The 22397-nt window shown below is 36.2% G+C and overlaps 1 long non-coding RNA gene across 2 annotated transcripts in view; it reads left to right on the plus strand.

Moving 5' to 3' along the window:
* Nucleotides 1-22397, plus strand: part of LOC120891660 (uncharacterized) — a 156839-nt gene that overhangs the window by 10332 nt on the left and 124110 nt on the right. For both annotated transcript variants that reach the window (XR_005736162.2, XR_013435118.1), the window contains exon 3: nt 993-1087. This is a non-coding gene — a long non-coding RNA (uncharacterized LOC120891660). The remainder of the gene's footprint in view (nt 1-992; nt 1088-22397) is intronic.

Raw genomic sequence — 22397 nt, forward strand, 5'->3', positions numbered from 1 at the left:
AGAAGACAAATCAATTCAAAACTATTGTTGGTAAAAAGATTAATTCATCCTAATCAATTGAGCATTATTATGGAGAAAAAATTAATTTAGGGTACAGTCATCCTAACTCTTAATTATGTATACCAGCATTTAGATTTTTTAAGGTCTACACTTTCTTTAGGATCATAATTACTTTTGTAAAAGGCTATCATGGAACTGCTGAATAGGAAAATTTCCCTGATGATACATATTTAAATAGATCACTCAGCTGCTTATAGTGTAGAAGGAACATAAGATTTGAAGAACTTACTATAGATTTAAAGATAAAATGAACACCATCATAGTTATATAAATAAATTTCTAGATTTTAAAATTATATTTATTTTATGTATATATAGAAAAATAGAGAAACAAACAAATTTAACCATTTCAATGATAAATTATTTGAAAAAGATCTTTAGAAGAGTTCAGAGAATGAGCAATTATGTTCCATTTGTGTACAATATGTCAAAATGCATTCTATTGTAAAATAAATGAATAAATAAATTTATTTTAAAAAAAGAGTTTAGAGAAATGTGACTGGGTTATGGGAGGAAATGAGAGATGAACTTGGTTTTATAGGAAGGGTTCCTTCTAGAGAAGAGGAGAAGAAAACATTTCTATAGTTGCTCTCTAGAGTAGACACATGCCCGAAATAGTCTACCAGGCTTTCTAGAAGATGGTAAAATTGTTGAGGTCATTAGTAGTAGTAGCACCAGTCTGTTTAGCAAGGTCTCCCACTCTCCCTTCTCTCAATGCATGCCCACTATCTCTAGCTATACCTGTGAGCCAGGTGCGGCCACTGTAGACTAACCCTGTGAGCCAGGTGAGGCCACTTAGACTAGCCCTTGCTCTGAGCCTGACAATAAATTAAGTTGAGCACATGATAAAAGCAGAGCCAATAAGCATTTTCCATCTGTACCTGGGGATTGTGTCTGACTGAGCTTGCTAGCAGCCATGTCTCCCGCCAACAGAGAAGGACAACTTACAGAAAAAGAGCCTGAAGCTAACAAATGAGGAGAAGCAGAGGAGAGGAGCCACAGGAGATGAATGGAGACAGGATTGCAAGGTAAGAAGTCCTTGGTGTGGTGGGTCCTGCAGCTCGTCAAGGGTGAGCATACCCCAACAAACATAATAACTTCTTTCTGTTGAGTTGGATATGTGCCTCCTAAATGAAATCGGGTCCTGATCTAGGTGTCCTTCATAACTCCAAACTCTTTGCCAGTCATTACAGTGGGAGATCTGTTTCCAGGAAATCTTCTAAAAATAATAGTTCTGAATATGACTTCTTTTCACAAAAACATTTATGGTACTATTTCCTACTCTAGTAAATCTATATTCTTTTGGCTTAATTTCAAAGCCAAATAGGGATACTATCTGAGTTTCCAGATTTTTAAAGCATTAAATAACCAACCATCTAATCTAAGAATAACTACACCTCCAACCCATTTAGGAGGTAATGATGAGTTTGTATTAGAGTGAGAGAATTGTTAAATGCTGATTGTGGGATTGATCACCATATCAATGACACCTGGGCTGAATGAAGCTCAGTTTTAATTTTTAACTTGCTCTGAAGAACTTTCCTTGGGCAGGTTCAGGGCTTTCAGAAACACCAAAACTAATTCAGTTTCCTTCTCTACTTCAAGATGTTATCAACTAAAAAGTGGGACTAAAGTGATAAAGGACAGATTCACTGTTGTTGGGAGTGTATTTCTCAGGTGATACTTTTTTTCAGAGAACTCTTCCATTTCCTGGACTTCTTGCAGCAATAAAACACTAGAGTACATTGTCAACTCAGCAGGTCCTTAGGGAATTGGATGGTTCTCACTCACAAATATGCCTTCTTTAATGCACAGAGCATGCTTTGGCTTCAGACTGTCATGACTTATTGCTTAATTATCTGGGAGTTGGCTAAGTATTTTCTGCTAAATGAACTCACTTTTTTTTTAAACTAGTGAGTTTTATTTACATTTATTTGGGTTCACATGTTTCTCATGAATTCACAATTAACTCATATCAAGTTATTTTATAAGAGCATTTTAACATTCATCAAACCTTTGGCATGTCTTTTAAAAATATATGCCCCAAGTTCCTTTCTGACCTTAGAAGCTTGGGCAGGGTACTGAAGGCGGCTGACTCTGAGGTGAAGACATGGGAGTCTGGCAGAAACAGCAGATCACAGTAACGACTGAGGGGCCAGAGAAGATCCATTGAAGTAGTTACCTGGAAACCTAAGCCTGGATTCCACTTGGGCTAGTTGTGAGATAATGGGCTTTTTTTCCTTCCTCCTCTAATGGAATAAAGGAGTTTTTACAAATGTAAAAAGGTATAAACTGGTAAAAAATACTTTGAAGGATGGGGCATAGCTTAATAAAGAAATGCTAGGATAGGTAGAGTCCATCACTTTCTTCCTGGATGCTCAAACACTTGATATTGAAATAAATTCTACCTATGCTAAATTCTCCCCAAGTTAAAGACACTCACGGGTCTTGGTTCCCAAATACTTCCCAGGACCCTCTTTATTGTATTTCCATAAATGCAAGCTTTGTGGTTCCATTGAACAAACATAGGCTTTATAATCAGTATTGCATATGTTTGCATAGAGAGCAAGTTAATGATCCTTTAATAAAAAAACAAAGTTTTCTTCCCTTCTTAGTGGAACATGAGGGAAATAGGTGACATGGGCATGTGGGTAAGTTGCCTCTGAAGCATTGATAATTTACCTGCCTAAATTAATAAAAATTGGAATATTTTCCTTTTCAGAGGCATATATTTGATATGCAAATATATATGAGAATAATGTTTTTATAGTATTATCTAAATGTGATTTTTTTTTAGAGCAACTTAAATGTATTAATGATTTAATTTCTAGTTCTTAGGGTACTAATCACTTACAACACTTTAGTTTTATACTCATTATTCTTTTGAAACAGTTCATTTGCTTTACTGCTAAACTAGGAAGATCCTCATGACACCTTTACAGTAAATACAGTATTCATAGTACAGAGAGGTACTTGCTGTGGCCAAGGAGGCTGTGTCTGGCTTACGCTTGACCACCCTTGGACTGCTGTCTGAGCCTTCTGGGTTTTCTGCCTCTCCCCTTGTTTCTAATTATCCTACAAAATGCTATATATTTTTTTCCTTTCTAAATTACAACTCTGGTTATATTCCTTGGAGCATAAATTATGATGACTCCACGCTATTAAGTAGAAAATGCATCAAACTAGCATTCAGAATTTTCTAAATTATGATTTAAGCTTTTTTAGATGTCTGATTAAATCTCTCATTTTTTTATGCTCTGTCAAATTAGATTACTTGCTCTTCCTCACATAAGTCCTTCTTCCTTGCCTTGGAGAGTGATTTTCCTCAAATTCTTCCTGTTGAGTTCCTTTGTTATATAAGGCTGATCTAAATAAAGCCAGGACTTATATGAAGCCTGTTATATTCTACTGGTAGCTATTTGCATAGATGATGAGTGTGCATTTTAGTACGAGTCAGTGCAAGCCTTTCAGAGACAGAGCCTGGTGCCCATCAACTTTGTCTTCCATGTTGATTACTCTGACATTGTCATGTAGCAAATCTCTGGTGTATATTTCTTGAACTGAAAATCAGGTTTGAATGCTCTCCAAATTCTCTCCACCTACCTCATTATTGCTGTGCCTTAGGGTCAAACTCGGTACTGCACCATAAATCTTCTCTGATAAATTCAGCCAACAGCTTCCCTTATTATTTGGGCAAATCTGACTATTTTAGGGGAAGTTTCAGGATGCATTTAGACTATTAAAGCTACAACAGGTTAGAGTTCTCGAGGATAATTGACCAGAGATTGCAAAATCAGATAATGAAAGGCTCTTGGCTTTCTCATGTGGGAAGGGGTGTATTGACTTAACTCTTGCTCTACAATAGCGGGAGCTACCACCAGTTGATTGGTGATGGCTGATGGTTATAAAGGAAGGGTGCATAGCAGCATCTCTGGAGACCATCATGTTGTGGTACTTGTTCCTGGACCCCACCTTCCCTAGGAGTTCCTGATTCACATGGTTTGAATTGAGAACCAATCCTGTGGTTCATTTTTTTTTTTTTAATAAAATCAACTCAGATGATTCTGAGTTTATCTACAGTTACAAACCATTGTTTTAGATTTTGGGATATCTTGGTGCCCAAGAATATTTTCTTCAGATATTCATAACTGGAGTCAAAGCTACAAAGCAAGGTGTACTTGCTTTTTTTGGTACATATTAAGAAAGTGACTTAAATATCTATGTTGATGAACTTCTTTTGTCTTCTTCAGATACTTAAGTTAAAATCAAAGAAATGAGCACTCCTAAGGTTTTCAGTGTTCTCTCAGTTAAGAAATTGTAGGCTCGAAGCGAAGATGGCGGAGTGAGGAGCGCCTCGGCCATTGGGCCGTTTGGCCTCTGGGCCGGGGGCGTGCAGGCCCCCGGGAAGCCGACTGCGTCTGATGGACCATGTGAGAATTCTTGTCACACAGGATGAACACTTTCCTTACATTTAGGTGCTTTTTATTCATCTCAAAACAAAATTCTGAACTCAGGATGTGGCCGGTATTTCTAAGTTGTCTTCTAGAGCGGGTAGTCCTGCTTCTTTTATCCAGCCACTTTCCCTACTGAAATATGGATACCTTTCTACACATTACCTCCATGGTTTGGATTGGAAAAGATTGCTTTTCTTTTGTTCCACCTTTCAAATTCAACACAGAAAGAAGCCCTTAGGGTGCAGTTATCCTGCTGACTTTTCCCGGAAGAAAAAAAGCAATTGATGGGTCTTCTGCAATTTGCTTAATTATCAAAAAATTATTTTGCAAGCTGAAGGCTGACGTTTAACTTGAAACAGGTGCTTAGGTCGTGGTATTTGTGAATTCTTAGCCTTTTGCTCCAAACAAGAAGACTAATAAATGGCAAGTATGGATGACTTCAGGTTTTTTAAAAAATGTCTTCCAGTTTCGGCCACTATTATGATAAGCACATTTGAGACTGCAGCAGTAAATTCCAAATATTTGTTGTAATTTGAAAAGAAAAAGATGTTAAAAAGTTACATATATATCTGTATCCTGGTTCATCTTGTGACAGATTTACTGGATAGAAATGAAGGTCCAGTTTTGCAGTTAACCCTTTGGTGTGATAAAGAAGCATAAAGACAAGATATCAAGATTGATTTCATATGTGATACCTAAAGAGATTCTGTACAAGTACATATTTTTACATGTGTAAATCCACATTTTTGGATGAAAGGAGGGGTTTTTCTCCTGGAGACAGAACCTGTTATTTACTTTTTAAAGTCTTGGAACATTTGCTCTTTTTAAATTTTTTCATTCTTCTACAGAAGGACCAGATTGTGTAGCAGCTAAGTGAGTGCATGCTTACATTTAGTTAAAAGAATGGTAAAAGCGAACAACCCAGTTTGAGTCCATGATGGAACCCTGTTCACCTTCCTAAGATGAGAGGCTGCTGTATAACAGTTTTATTCATCCTGTTTTGTGGAGTCATATAGCACAGTAGAGTTAGTTTTCTGTGTGGCCAAAACTGGAAGAAAAGTAGCACGAGTAGTTTTTTAGATAAGAAGGTGAGATGGACCCTATAGTATGACCTGCTTTCAACTTTGGACATAGAAGAGAAGAAAAAGATAATGAGAAGTTTCCATATAACTCCTTTTTCCTAAGAAAAAGAAAAATGTCTTATGTAGCACCATTTGACTTTTTTGGAATTTTACATTACATAGTTCCATTTTTTATAAAGTCACAAGTAACTCTTTTCTCAACCCAGATGGGTACTTGCATTTATTTTTCTAGGTGGTAGGTGTAATGTTAAACTGAAAAGGCTGGGACTCAGGTAAATTTCCCCAGTTGGAATTGGACTTTCTCATTACCGAGTGGGTCTATCTCAGAACCAATGTTGTCAATCCACTGGTTGTTTCATTGTAGATTTAGAAGAAATTCAGGATCTGAAAAAAAAAAAAAAAAAACCTCAAATAAGAAAAATAGTTCCACTAAGAAAAAAAAAAAAAAAAAAAATTGTAGGCTCCAGCCCAGCTATTCTGAACTTCCAAAGAAAAGTGTGTTTTCCTGGCCTCCTGTGAGGCTGGAGTTGCTCCACAGTCCTTTATTACTCTTGTCTTGTGCTGCTTTGATCTGTGGACTGTTGCTGGTTTCAGAGCTCTTAGTTTCAATCTTTTCCTTTCAGCTCTGAATTGCCTTCTACATAGAAAGTCATAGTTTTGGACCTATATTTATTACAATTTCCCTCATTCAGAACCCCTCTGTTTACTGATGTTACTGCTTTCTTTCTGAAAAGAAAAGCTCAAAAATCATTAAACAGAATGGCTTTGAAACAGGATTATATAGCTGATGTTCAGCTGTTATCAGGATGAACTGTGCTCTAAAATTTTCCAAGAAAATTAAAAAAAAAAAAACCACAAGAAATTATCTGGAGGAAGGTGGAGGTACTGCTGTACTGCATGGATGCTCCTCTGTGAAACAACTTTCAAAAAAGTCCTTTTGGTACATGTATTCATTTAAACAAGGGTTATGTACCAGAATTTCCTCTAGAAAAGTGTTTTATTAAGATTGGTTTCTATGAACATTTCTTGAGCACCTCATGTTCCCACTGTGATGCACGATGTAACGTTTCTGATAGCCTCATATCTTACTGGATTCTAGCAAAAGCCTGAGGTTGAATGATTGCATAATTTGCACAAGGTCAATGTAACTGCTGGTGTGTATTTTATCTCACTCAAGGCAACTAATTCAGCACCTTCTTGTACCACTGAACCATGGCAGCACGACATCAGACAGCAATTGTAAAGGAGCCAAGTTCAGAGTGTCCGTGACATTCCTACAGTCGATGTGAAGGATGCTAAAATGGCACATTGATGGTGTTAAAATCAGTGTTAACACCAGCTGGTGTGTCCTTTGAGCATACTCATTCACTTTTCACAGAAATAAACTGCTTCCAGAAAAAAAAATGGGTAAACGCTTACAAATCCAGCAGGTTTATCTAGTGGTCTCAACTCGGTGAAGAAGCTAATGACTTGCCTTTTCTTCTAATTCTACCTTTGACTTTATTGATTAGAAGACTTTTTTTTCTGTTTTTATGAATATTTTTGGCTGATTCTAAACATTTGTGGACAACTGACTATAATTGAGTTCAGTTTTCAACTTTTATACTCACAATTTTAATCTAAAACTCACTTTCCCTTGTTTCATCTTTCAGAGCCTCCAGTGCCTTGGAATGGGAGGAGTTAGGAGGGAGAGGGAAAGGGAGAGGGAGCCATCTCCATTGCATTCATGTCCCTATTTGTCTCTGCTAGTTGATTGCTGCTGCGTCTCTGTGGGCCTTCAGTGCCTCTGTGGGGCAATGTCCAAGTGTCACTCTTCTCCTGGGACACAAGGTGTGTTCTCCCCACTGCCAGTTCTCTGATAATGGAACCCCATATTTTCCAGAACCTATACCCCCCCACACCCCAGTCTTGTAGCCACAGTTCCTGCTGCTGCAACCCAGCTTTTGGCCAGTTCCTGGTAAACAATTTGGAGTAAATTATTATGGCAGACAACTGGAGTGCAGATGATTTCTGCCTAGTCTTTTCGGGGCCACAGGAACTCAACTACCTTTTCTACCTCTGTCTCTTCTTTCCACCATAGTATCATTTTTTTCCCCTTTCTCTTGTGTCTACAGAAGGAGGGTAAGCCTACCTACAAATGGCATCCTTTCTTGTAGGAAAGCCCTCTTGACATTGTTCCCAACCACCTTCTGAGTCTTCAATTTATCTGGAGAAAGATACATGCCCCCACCCCCACAGCTGGTTAAGGGGATCCTCTCTTATTGTCCTCAAGGCCAATATCTGTTCTTCCCTTGTGCACCAGTCATTCCAACCATGTCTGCAATTAGAATCACCTGGGAGCTTAAAAATGTTCCATTGCCAGTGATGACATCATAGACTAATTAAATATCTCTGTAGGCGGCATCTGGGCATCAGTAGCTTCAGAAGCATCCATCTTTAGTCATGGTCAAGTTCCACTGTGGATAGACTAGAAGTGGTGCTGATACTGGTAAGCCTGATTTTTTTTTTTTTTTGCCACCTCTTAATAATAAGGTATTGGGTGCAAATTATGGGTGTTGACATTTTCTCTAAAATGTGAGGATACTTCTGTTATTTCCAGCTGTGGAGATCTACAAACTGTTCCAGGAAAAATTCTCAATATCCTGTCACACAGGGTTGAAATGATATGCTCAAGTAAAGAAAATGAAGTGAAAAGAATCCTCCTGTTTTCCTCAGCTCTGGCTCCTCAAAGGGAGGTGATCATAAAGTTAAACCACACCAAGTGTTTGTTCTCTGCAAATGAGTTGTGCAGATGTATGCAATCAGCTTGCTTTTTTTTTCCCCCCTGTTCTTTCATTTCCAGGACAAATAAAAGCAGACACTACATGTGGTTATTTTTTTTGTTGTTGTTCTCTCTCCTGTTTTGTTTAAGAAATGCCTAATGCTGAGGCTTTTTTGATGTGGCTTAAGTGGTCATGGTTTGGTTGTAGTGATTTGTAAAGCGAATGTAGCTGAGGAGAGAGAGAATTTCCATCTGTGAAAATGAGAAACACAATCAACTCTAAAATTTGAGGAGAGGAGGAAGAATTTTATCATAGGGCTAGCAAAGAGCCTCTGTGACCAGGACCATGAAAAGCTATTTGATTGTGGAAAAATGGCTACTTGATGGTAGAAATGGGATTTGGAAACTGAGTCCTTCTGTTCTGGCCTCGACTCTGACACTGGGTTGGAGAGGCAGGTAGCTCAGTGGTTACTAACTGTGTGTAGTCTATATCCACCAGCCAGTGAACTGACTCTAGATTTACTGATCACAGGGTCTCTTTTCTGGGCCTCACTTTCCTCAACTGTAAAGTGAGGATCATAGTGGCACACACACATTAAGACTGGTATGAAGCTTAAGTGAGGTCCTAAAATGTTTTGTGTAACCAGTTAAGTCAAAAGTAAATTTGAGCATCTCGCATCTTTCTGTGCTTTACTATCCTCGTCTTTAAGTGCAAAGCTAAGTCTCCAAGTTTCCTCTCTTCAGTATGATACAGTGATTCCACATAGCTATGAAGTTTTCCATTTTCCTACTTAACTTTTCGTTATTTACAGTATAATTAACACCCCAACAGCTTTGGAGCAATGTAACAGTATCTCGTTATCAGTGTGATTCATGATATGCCAGAACTTTGATTTATTTAAAAAGATCATAATCATGATTAATAACTATTTGCTGCTCTGGAAGACCAATTCTTGAGCCTCAGAAATGGTTCATTACACTCGATAGTCTCCGGACTTAGAGAATTGAACTGAAGAGGAAAAGCCAGCAGTGGCCTCCATAGTCTAACTACAAACTCATGACATCTAGTCTTCATGTCCTCACTACCTGGATGCCCTTTGCCTCCAATGGTATTGCAGAGGCAGAGGGCTCTGCTTCCTTTGTGACTATCTCGAATACCTCCTTCACCACGGTTTCCTTGGTTTCTCTAGTTGTAAATGGCCACTACCCTTCCTGCCTTCCTGAGCTCCTTCATTAACTACCACCAACCTCTCCTGCAGAATCTGGCTCAGTATACTCTGCACTAAAGTGATCTGTGCACTTGTTTTTGGACTTCAGCAAAGTCTATGGGGATGATGGCTGTGTGGTATACTGCACTACATCATAACACTAGGACTTTAAGTGGAGGAGCTTTGAGGGGGAAAAACATCATTTTTATTTAAATTTATAAAAACACTTTTAAAAATCATTTTTAGCTTCATAGCCAAACTGAAAGTATAGAGAGATCTGTGCATTCTCTGTTCCCATATATGCATGGCCTCTGCCATCAAGTCCCCCACAGCAAAGGGGCACATTTGTTACAACTGATGAACTTACACTGACACATCATTATTATGACTGAGTCCGTAGTTTACCTTAGGGTTCACCCTTGGTATTGTATATTCTATGGGCTTGGATAAATGCATGATGACACATATCCATTCTTACAGTTTTATATAGGCTAGTTTCACTGCCCTAAAAATTCTCTGCTCTATCTATTCATTTCCCTCCATTCCAGATGCTGGCCATCAATCCTCAACTTGCCTTTTTCCCCTTAAAAATTAACATGTAAGTGAAGCTGGGGATCTCAGTAATGGAATGCTTGCCTGGCATGCATGAGGCCCTGGGTTCGATCCCCAGCACCACACATGCGCACACCTGTGCACGCATACCAATTTTTTTTTTTATCCTTAGTATCTGGTACTCCTTTTCTCCTGTTTCTGGTTTATTATGTACTTGAAACTGTCCAATTATCTTCCTGCATATTCTGTAGTAAATAGCTTTTTCAAATAGTTATGTAAATAGCTTGAAGTTCCTTGTATAACACTCTGGCATAACAATACCACATTTTATAGACATAATGTATGTGTTTATCGTGTATTTCAGTAACTTAAGGTAAAGTATGGTTTTCTGCATTTGTGCTTGGCAGGAAGTTGTAGCAAATTTCTTTGTTATATTTCTGTATCTGACTAAAAAAAAAATCGCCATTTGTTTTGTAATTTAACTCCAACATTTCTGGAATGCCAAAGATTTCAGTTTTAACCATGTGACAAGTGATATATCCTTTTTGTTTCAGTCATTATAGACATCAGGATGGAATTTTTAAGTCAAAGTTCTTTTTGCAAAGGAGAATAAACAATAAAAGGCTTTTGTAGATTCTGAATTAAGCCAGTGTTTCTCCTGCTGCTATAATTACTTATGGATCTATGTGGAAGTCAGGAGAAAAGTTCCATATTAAAATTACTTCCTGATATTTATTCTGTAGTTGCAATAGTTAGGTATGAAGATTCTGGCTGTGTAGACTCATTTACCCGCACAGGAGCAAGAGATGATGAATTAGTGATCAATTAGTGATTCATCTTTGTGAAGTTGACTCTAGAACCCTGAGCTAAATAGGTTGGGGTTCCCCGTGGATTCTGATATACATAAAATATTGTCTAGAATGCTGGCGTTTAACACATTTTTTAGTTTAAAAGTTTTAAAAGAAAAAAAATTGTCCTGACACATAGTAAAATATTCAAACATTATTCTAGAATAAGCAATAAAATAAAAGTCTGCTTTCTTCTTGGGTCCTCCTCAAGCCCTGTTCTCCCAACCCTCCTTTCCCCTCATCAGACCCTATAGAGAACTACCATTAACTGGAATCTTGGGACTTGGTTAAATGTGAGACAGGTTTTTTGGCTACTAAACTTGTAGTATTTTCCCAGGTCATTCTCTCCCAAATGCAGTGTACCACTCTATTTTTATTGGGGCACTTTGCTCTAACATTTTCTTTTTTTGGTATTTATAGTCTACAACTGTCCCACTCCCCATCTAGAATATGATTTCCATGAAAGCAAGGACTTCGCTTGCTTAGCATCTTATCATTTTCTCTTAGAAGTGTGCCTAATATAGAATCGGTACCCAATAAATGTAGAAGATTAAATCCTTTGGTAAGCTTTATGAGGTATGACTGACATAGAATTATAATCATTAACCTAACCAATTTGAGTTTTGACAAATGTACAGTAATATAGCTACTTATCATGATGTGATATGCAATATATCCAACACCCTTAAAATTCCTCATATCCTTGCAGGCGATTTCCTCTCCCTGCCCTGTCTCCAGTTAAATACTCATCTGTTTTTGACCAATATAGTTTTACCTTGTGTTTAAAATTTAAGCCAAATTTACATTATGTGATCTTTTGAATATGGTTTATTTCACTTAGCATATATGCTTTTTTTTGGGGGGGAGAGTGGTACTAGGGATTGAACTCGGGGGCATTCAACCATTGAGCCATGTCCCTAACCCTGTTTTTTATTTAGAGACAGGGTCTTACTGAGTTGCTTAGTACTTTGTTGTTGCTGAGACTGGCTTTGAACTTGTGGTTCTCCTGCCTCAGTCTCTTGAGCTGCTAGGAACATATGCTTTTGAAATCATCCAAGTTGGTGTGTTTGTCAGTAGTTAATTCTGTTTCATGCATATACCATTTTGATATTCATTTGATAGAACTTTGGGCTTTCCCAAGAATTGGAAAATTGACAATAATTGGCCATGGTCTGAGATTTAACCTTACCTAACCAGTTAGCTGGCCACAGTTTCGTGGATAATGGCAGAAGATGTGAGATTTCTGGGTCACAGATCAAAGATGATTTGTTATTCATTGCAATAGTAGCCAGAGCCTCAGCCTTTATGCCAATTTCCTGAGCCCCATTTCCCATGGGTGACATGAAGATGACCAGATGATGCCTGAAGAGGGAGAGGTTGCATCACAATAAAGAAACTCTGCTTTTGGGAAACTCAACTTTAAGGTAATGGGCAGTAAGCCTGTCTGAGCTTTGGTCCGGAAGAGACATTATCTTTATTCCACACAGCAAAACAAACCTGTTCTTTTCTTGGAGAGGAAGACTGTATCTTCCAAGGTTGGATGTTTTCAACATGTCCTCAAAAAAAAAAAAAAAAAAAAGTCCTAATCTAAGGCAGTCAGTGCCTCTACTTGCACGATATGCAGAAATGAAGGAGACTGCAAATCTCACTTCCAACATGCAGGTTTTGCCTAATATGAAAAAAAAGCTGCTATAAAAAGTATACCTTTCTTTTTGTGCAGATTTATCTTTTCTATTGGGCAAATATGAGTGAGTTTCTGGGTCAAAGAGTAAGGTATGTTCGACTTTATAAGAAAATGTCAAACTGTCTTCCAACATGACTGAACTACTTTATATTTTTACCAGCAATGTCTGAGATTTCCAATTGCTCCGCAGCCTCACCAGCACTTTGTATTGGTCCTTCTAGAAGGTATGTGGGGCATTGCAATGTGTTTTTTTTAAAATATTTTTTTCTAGTTGTAGTTGGACAAATACTTTTATTTATTTATTTTTATATGGTGCTGAGGATCAAACTCGGGGAGACACATGTGCGAGATGAGCCCTCTACCGCTACAATCCCAGCCCTGCAATGTAGTTTTAATTTACATTTCTCTAATGACTGTTGAGTACTTTCCTCAGCTGCTTTTTTGTCCATTAACTTCTCTTTTTGGTGAAGCATCTCCAGCTATTTTGTTAACATAGTAGGTTGTTTTTCTTGTTATTGAGTTCTTATTCTTCATGTGCTCTGGACACCCATTCTTCATTGGATGTTGGAGAAAGTGATTCTCCATGGATCTCTCGTGTTTTTGCACATTTTGTGAGCAAAGGCACTGACAACTATTAGTTCAGACAATAGTTTCAAAGGGGTGTGTGTGTGTGTGTGTGTGTGTGTGTGTGTGTGTAAAATAATAAGCCTGAGATAATTGAGACAACGTCGTCTTTGGGGGAAAGGGAAGATTTGTTTGCCATCCAGCATAATGAAGGTAATGTTTTCTAGATTTTTTTGTAGCCCTTTAGAAAGACAGGACTATCAAAACTCATTTATTGTTTTTGGTACAAAAGTACTTTGTGGGCAGCATCCATGGGACCCAGCCACATATCATTCTTTATAAATCCTGCTTTGCTATGATTTATAAAGTCCCTTGTCTGTGATCTTGGAGTCTCTTGTCTTATACTGCTTTGGTTCCATGCCTTGTGCCATAACTTGACAGTGTACTGGTAGTATAAAAATATCAGGTCCTTCATGGGTCTGAACAGATGCATGTTCTTCCAAAAAATTCTCCAAATCTATGGCTTGCTTTTCATATTCTTATCAGTGACATTGAAAAGCAAAATATTTAAATCTCATGGCCTTATTTTTATCCATTATAGTTATTGCTTATTGTGCCCTATAATAAATTTTTACCTAACCCAACCCAAGGACTGAAATATTTTTTTTCTCTTGTTTACTTTTAGAAGCTTTATAACTTTAGGCTTTACATTTAGATCTAAGCCCTTTTATTAGGGTGTGAAATTTGCTATAGTACCTATATTTGCATGGAGATGTTTGTTTAGTGATATATTGAAAAGATTGTTTTCCCCATTGAATTTTCCTGGCAAATTTTGTTTAAAAAATGAATTAACCAAATATAGATAAGTCTTTATTTTCTATTATGTTTCATTCATCTGTGTGTATATCTAGACATACTACCTTGATTTCTGATGTTTCATGAAAGTCTTAAAATCGGATCATATATGTACTTCAACTTTGTTCTTTATAAAAACTTAAAAAAAATTTAGGTCATTTGCATGTCCATGAAGGTTTGAGAATCGGCTTGAGCATTTCTACAAAATAAAAGCAGTGGGGATTTTGGCTGGGATTTATTTGGGGAGAAATAACATTCACAATACCAAATCTTTTGATTTAATAACATGGTGTGTCTCTATTTCTTCAGATCTTCTTTAATTTCTCTCAGTAATGTTTCATATTTACCACTTATAAGCCTTATAAATATCTTGTTTATTCCTATTTAATGTTTCTTAATGCTATTTTGTTAATGCTTTAAATTCCAATTTTTCCATTTCTACCATATCAGAATATGGTAAATTGTTATTAACAATATCTTATAACCTTTCTAAACTCACTAAACACATAAGGTTTCTTTGTAAGTAGATTCCACAGGTTTTTCCATAGACTCTCTCATACTCTTGGAATAAAAATAAATACCAATTTTTCTCAATTTATATATGTGTGTGTTTAGGACCTCCACAACAGTGTTGAATAGAAATAGTAAGAGTGTATATCCTTGCCTATTCTAGAATCCAAAGGGAAAGCATTCTTTTAATCATCTGGTCTAAATGGCAGTCATAGATTTTTTAATTAAATGCTTTTCTTTATTTCAAGAGGTTCCCTTCTAATCTTTTAGATTATCCAGACTTTGTCATGATTGAATGTTGAATATGGTAGAGGGCCTTTTCTGTATCTACTGAGCTAATTATATGGTATTTTTTTTCTTTTGTAGATATACATGACAGTAGGGTATATTTTGACATACTATACCTGAAAGGAAAGCATGGAACTGAGAGATGGGTGAGCGAGAAATGAAAGACCGAGACCAGGCAGAAATACACATGAGAATTTGTCAGAGCTGACAAAGGCACATCTCTCCACAGATGGAGAGAGGAGAACAGGCTTGCTGTTCGGGACTTTTATGGGGCAGGCTCAGGGATTAAAGCCAGGCAGGTCCTAATGCAGGCGGTTAAGGATGGGGTTGGTATATGGGAGTGGTAAGCCTTTCTCAGAAATGCCCTTGGGAAGGAAAGTGAAATTTTTCTTAAATGGCAGCTGTCACTTAAGATGGCCATCTAGATGCTAAGCAAGACCTTATAATAGCTACATGCAGTGTACTCCATCCCAGTTTTGATCCCATTCTTGTGGTTGTACATGCTGTGGAGTTACCCTGGTCGTGTATCCATATAAGAGCATAGGAAAGTCATGTCTGATTCATTCAACTGTATTTCATACTCCCATTCACCATCCCTTCCCTAAATTCTACTTTGTCTAATACATGAACTTCTATAATTCCCTTCCTATTGTCCCTTATGGGTTAGCATCCACATAACTGAACATTTGGCCTTTGGTTTATTGGGACTGGCTTATTTCACTTAGCATGATAGTCCCCAGATCCACCCATTTACTGGCAGAAGCCATAATTTCCAGTGGAGTAATATTCCATTGTGTATATATACCACATTTTCTTTATCCATCCATCTGTTGAAGGGCACCAGGGTTGATTCCATAGCTTGGCTATTATGAATTGAGCTGCTGTAAACATTCATATGGCTGTATCACTGTAGTATGCTGATTGTAAGTCCTTTGTATATATGCTGAGGAGTGGGATTATGGGTCAAATAGTGGTTCCATTCCAAGTTTTCTGAGGAATCTCCATACTGCTTTCCAGAGTGGTTACACCAATTTGCAGTCCCATCAGCAATGTATGAGTGAACCTTTTCCCCCACATTGTCTCCAACATTTACTGCTACTTGTACTCTTGATAATTGCCATTCTGACTAAAGTAAGATGGAATTGCAGTGTAGTTTTAATTTACATTTCTATAATTGCTAGAGATGTTGTACACTTTTTCATATATTTGTTGACTATTCATATATCTTCTGTGAAGTGACTCTTCAGTTCCTTTGCCCATTTATTGATTGGGTTATTTTATTTTTGGTGTCAAGTTTTTTGAGTTCTTTGTATATCCTGGAGATTAATACTCTGAGGTGCAGGTGGTAAAGATTTTCTCCTATTCTGTAGGCTTTCTGTTCATGTTCTTGATTATTCCCTTTGTTGTGAAGAAGCTTTTTAGTTTGATTCCATCCCATTTATCAATTCTTGATTTTACTTCTTGTACTTTAGGAGTATTATTGAGGAAGTCTATTCCTGAGCTGACATGATGAAAAGTTGGGCTTTTTCTTCCAATAGGTGCAGGTTCTAAGTTTTGTGTAAGGTAAAATATAGGGGTTCAATTTTAATCTACATATGAATTTTCAGTTTTCCATGCAGCATTTGTTGAAGAGACTATCTTTTCTCCATTGTATGTTTTTGGTGCCTTTATTTAGTATGAGATGACTCTATTTATGTGGTTTTGTTTCTGTCTTCTATTCTGTACCATTGACCTATGTGTCTGTTTTGGTGCCAATACCTTGTTTTTTTTTTTTTTTTTTAACTATAGCACTATTGTATCATTTTGAGGTCTGGTATTGTGATACCTCCTTTTCTTGCTGAGGATTACTCTGGCTGTTCAGGGCCTCTTATTTTTACAAATGAATTTCATGATTGCTTTTTCTATTTCTATGAAGAACATCATTGGAAACTTAATAGGAATTGCATTTAATCTCTCTAGTGCTTTAGGTAGTATGGCCATTTTGACAATATTAATTCTGTCTATCCAAGAATGAGAGATCTTTCCATCTTCTAAGGTCTTCTTCAATTTATTTAATGTACTGTATTTTTTTGTTGTAGAGGTCTTTCACCTCTTTTGCAAGATTGATTCCCAAGTATTTTATTTTTTGAGTCTATTGTGAATGGGATAGTTCTCCTAATTTCTCTTTCAGTTGATTCATAATTGATTGTTACTTGTACTCTTGATAATTGCAATTCTGACAGAAGTAAGATGGAATTGCAGTGTAGTATTAATTTGCATTTCTAGAATTTCTAGAATTTCTAGAAATGTTGAACACTTTTTCATATATTTGTCAACCATTCATATATCTTCTGTGAAGTGCCTCTTCAGTTCCTTGATTTATGGGTGTTAACTTTGTATCCTGCTACTTTGCTGAATTCATTTGAGTTCTAGAAGTTTTCTGGTGGAATTTTGGGGTCTTCTAAATATAGAATCATGTTGTTGGCAAATAGGGATAGATTGAGTTCTTTTTTTCATGTTTGTATCCCTTATTTCTTCAAATTGCTCTGGCTATATTTTCCAGAACCATGTTGAATAAAAGTGGTGGAAGAGAGTATATTTGTCTTGTTCTAGTTTTTAGATGGAATTCTTTCAATTTTTCTCCATTTAGAGTTATTTTGACCTTGGGTTTAACATATATAGCTTTTACAATTTTTTTGTGTGGTTTCATTTCTTTTTTTTATTATAGGTTGTTCAAAACATTACAAAGCTCTTGACATATCATATTTCATACATTTGATTCAAGTGTGTTATGAACTCCCATTTTTACCCCGTATACAGATTGCAGAATCACATCGGTTACACATCCATGTTTTTACATAGTGCCATACTTATTGAAGTATTTCCCTACAATCCCTAGTTTTTCTTGTTTTGAATGTGAAGGGATGCTATATTTTTTCAAATGCCTTTTCTGAATCTATTGAGATAATCATGATTCTTTTACATCTATTGATGTAATGAATTATTTATTGATTTCTGTGTATTGAATAAACATTACATTCCTGGGATAAACCCACTTGATCATGGTATACTCTTTTTAATATTTTTATATACAATTTTTCAATATTTTGCTGAGAATTTTTGCATCTATATTCATAAGGGATGTTGGTCTGAAATTTTCTTTCCTTGATATATTTTTATCTTGTTTTGGTATCAAGATGATACTAGTATCATAGAATGAGTTTGGTAGGGTTTCCTCTTTTTCTATTTCATGGGATATCTTGGAGTACTGGTGTTAATTCTTCTCTAAAGGTCTGGTAGAACTTGGCTGAGAATCCTTCTGGTTGTGTACTTTTCTTAGTTGGTAGGTTTTTGATTGTACCTCTTAATTCACTGCTTGAAATTGATGTGTATGTCCTCTTGATTCAGTTTGGGTAGATCATAAGTCTCTAGAAATTTGTCAATGTCTTTAAGATTTTCTATTTTATCAGAGTAAATTGTCAAAGTAGTTTCTGATTATTATTTGTATTTCATTCAATATTGTCTGTGTTGATATTTCCTTTTTCATCTCAAATTTTAGTGAGTTTTCTTCATTAGCTTGGCTAAGGGTTTATTGATTTTTTTTTTTTTCTAAATTTAGTTTTCAAAGAACCAACTTTTTGTTTGTCTATTTTTTGAATTTTTTTGTTTCGATTTAATTGATTTCAGCTCTGATTTTAGTTATTTCCTGTTTTCTACTGCTTTTAATGTTTATTTGTTCTTTTTCTAGGGCTTTGAAAGGTAATGTTACGTTATTTATTTGGTAACTTTCTAGTTATTAAAGAATGTGTTCAATACAAAGAAATTTCCTCTTAGTACTGCATTCATAGTGTCCCTGAGATTTTGATATGTTGTCTTACTATTCTAATTTACCTTGAAGTATTTTTTTTTATTTCAACTCTAATTTCTTCTGCTATCTTGTGGTCATTCAATAGCATACTATTTAGTCTCCATGTATTAGGGTAACTTCTATTTTTTTATTTTATTGTTGATTTCTATCAGATCATATGGAATAAAATTAGAATGCAAAGTATTGTTATTTTTTTTTTTTTTTGTATTTGCTAAGAGTTGCTTTGGGGACAAAGATAGGGTCTATTTTAGGGAAGGATCCATGTACTGCTGAGAAGAAAGTATATTCAGTCCTTGATAAAATATTCTGAAGTCTAATTATCAATTGTATTTATTAGTTCTTTAATTTCTTTAGTTTTTGTTTGGAGGATCTATCTAGTGGTGATAGAGGCATGTTAAAGTTAACCCAGTATTATTGTGTATTGATTTTTGAAAATTAGAAGGGTTTGTTTGTATGTACATGTTCCACTGTTTGGGGCATAGATATTTGATTGTTATATCTTGTTGATGTATTATTTCCTTATGTAATATAAATGACTGTCCCTTCTGATTAGCTTTGGCTTGATGTCAAAAGTCTGATATGAGGATAGAAACCTCTGCTTATTTACAATATCCATGTGAATGTTTTTTCCCATCTTTTCAGTCTGTCTGTGGATACCTTTGCTTATGAGGTGAGTCTCTTGGGGGACAACAGATTGTTGAGTCTTTATTAATCCAATCTGTCTATGTCTTTTGATTGAATTTAGGCCATTTACATTATTATTAAGATATGATTTTTATTCCCTTTCATTTGATTTATTTCTTTTTAAATTTGAATTAGTTTCTCCATTGTTTCACTATTTTAGTGAATCATTTGCTGGTTTTCACTTTTATTTTTCATTTCTTTATGAAATAATTGGGTGTGTTTTGTAGTGCAGGCTTCCTAGTTGTGAATTGTTTTAACTTTGTTTATCATGGAAAGTTTTTATTTCATCAATTTTGAAGCTCAATTTTGCTGGGTATATTATTCTTGGCTGGCATCCATTTTCTATCAAATCTTGGTATTTATTATTCCAAGATGTCCTAACTTGGAGGGTCTGGCTTGAGAAATCAGCTGAGATCTGGATTGGTTTGCCTATTGTTACCTGTCATTTTTCCCTGGCAGCCTTTAAAATTCTATTATTTTGTACATCAGGCATTTTTATAATCATGTGCTTTGGTGTGGGTCTCTTGTAATTTTGTATATTTGGAGTTCTGTAAGCCTTCTGTATTTGGTTTTCCTTTTAATTCTTAAGTTTGGGGAATTTTGTAATATTATTTCATTGAAAAAATTATGCATTCCTTTGGTTTGTATCTCTGAGCCTTCATTTGTCCCCATAAATCTTAAGTTTGGTCTTTTCATGTTATCCCATACTTCTTGGAAGTTCTGTTCATGGTGTCTTAAAATGTTTTCTCCATGATCAACTTTATTTTCTGGATTATATATTTTGTCTTTATTGCCTGAAACTGTCTTCCAAGTATTCTAGTGTGTTGGTGATGCTTTCCACTGAATTTTTAATTCAGTTTGATTCCTTCATTTTTGAGGATTTATGATTGATTGTTCTTCAGGAGCTCTATCTCCTTATTTAAATGATCTTTCATTTCTTGTTTTTTTTTTCCCCTCTGATTTCACTTCTTAGATCATCTTTCACCTCATAGATAAGTTTAACCATGAACTTTCTGAAGTCCATCTCTGACATTTCCTCCACTGTGGTGTCAATAGAGTGCACTGTTGAGGTATTGTTATTTCTGATAGTTGGTTTCATTACTTTTTCGTATTGTTTGTGTGTCTACCCATCTATCCAGATGGATGTGATGTTGCAGAGTTTCCCTTATGAGTTTATAGTCTCTCTGTGTTACTAGTACCTCACAGATTGGCAGGGCACAGTTGGGGGAGGGAAGCCCTTTAACAGCAACAATGTATGCAAACAATGTATAGCAATAGATGGAGTCCCTAGTTCCTATTTTAATATCTAGTGTTAATTTCTAAAATATGTAGGGATCATTAGGATGATCAATTTCCATCAGTTAAAACATTAAATAATCATGCATTATGTCTGTCTCCAAATCAAACAATAGGTATTTTCTGTGACTTCTGCCTTATTAATTATTGCTGTGACACTGGTGGTAGTGGTAGATGTTATACACTTCAGCATTAAGAAGTGTTAAGGATAGTTTAGTATGTGGAAAGAAGAGGAGCTAAGAGGGTAGAAAAGTGTTTCTAATTTCAAAATGTGACTACGACATATACAGTGGTAAATTAAGATATGTTATTAATTTGAAAGGGGAAGAAAAAATAGAAGAATATAAAGTAGGAGAGAGAATGGAATTTGGGTGTCGGGAATAGAGAAGAGAGGAAAACTAGGGTGATAGTGATAAAGTAATAAAGACAATACAAAACAAAATCAAAATAAGCTAATCAGAAACCCTAACCCTTAAAATACAGAGCATGGGAAAATACCTTTAAAAAAAAAAAACAACCAAAAGAAAAAAGAAAAAAAAGCTAGCAGCCCTTGAATGTGTAGTAGCCCTTGAATCAGTCAGTATACATTCAAATAAAACAAAAACCCCATATAGAAAACACAAAACGAAAAGCAAAACAGAACTACAACCACAAGAAATAAGCAACATAAATAAAGGAACATAAATTGAATAAAAATCGAGTGAAATGTTAAAAAATAAAGGAATCATATCCACTAAGGTGGACAAAATGGTGAGCATATGTGTTCACTGTCTGTGCCCACTGGGTTTTCCTTACCTTTCTTCTTGAGGTATGATCTAAGCATGGCATTATGGGTCATGTGTTATGGGTCCTTCTTTTATTGTGTCATTTACTGGAGTGAAGGTTGGGGTTTAAGACTTTCCAATTTCCTTTCTTGGGAGATTAGTGTGGGTGGGCCTGGGTTGCAAGTGGGCAGCAAAGCATCTGGCCATGGCCAGGGAGCAAGTGGATCAGGACCAGGTGCTGGGTCCAGTAGAGTGGTGGCCAGACTGTGTGCTGGACTGGGTGGGTCTGGAGGTGAAGCAGTGTGTGGGACAAGAGGGGGGGTCTGTCCATACGTGGGGGCCCAGCTGGCCTGCCCAAGGTGGGCCAGGGACTGGTGCTGGGTTCTGTGGACCTGCAGGAAAGTTTGTGCTAGGAGGGGCAGGTCTGGTGGTGAAGTAGAGGCCTGGCATGCAGCCTTCATATATCATTAATGCATTTTATTTCTGCGTATGTTATAAATCACACAATACAGTGTTTTTAGTTTTGGCTTAAAATTGTTATCTTTAAAAAATTAAAATTCAAAAGATTTTATATTTATGTACAATTGTATTACTTCCATTGTTCAGTCTTATATGTACATCAGAATTTTTCCCTTTAGAATCATTTTTCTTCTTCCCAAAAGACTATTTAAATTTTTTTTCTTTTTAGTTGATGGGCCTTTTACTTATTTATTTACATGTGGTGCTGAGAGTTGAACCCAGTGCCTCACACATACTAGGCAAGTGCTCTACCACTGAACCACTATCCCATCCCCCAAAAGACTATTTTCAACATTTTCGGCAGTGCAGATTTGCTGGCAATGAAAGATTGCTGTTTCTGTATGTCTGAAAAGGTCATTTCACCTATTTGCTTTGTTTTATTGACAATATTTTTTGTGAGGAATATATTTTTAGGTTGTTAT

The sequence above is a fragment of the Ictidomys tridecemlineatus genome, chromosome 2 (genome assembly GCF_052094955.1).
Source record: "Ictidomys tridecemlineatus isolate mIctTri1 chromosome 2, mIctTri1.hap1, whole genome shotgun sequence".
Lineage (NCBI taxonomy): Eukaryota > Metazoa > Chordata > Mammalia > Rodentia > Sciuridae > Ictidomys > Ictidomys tridecemlineatus.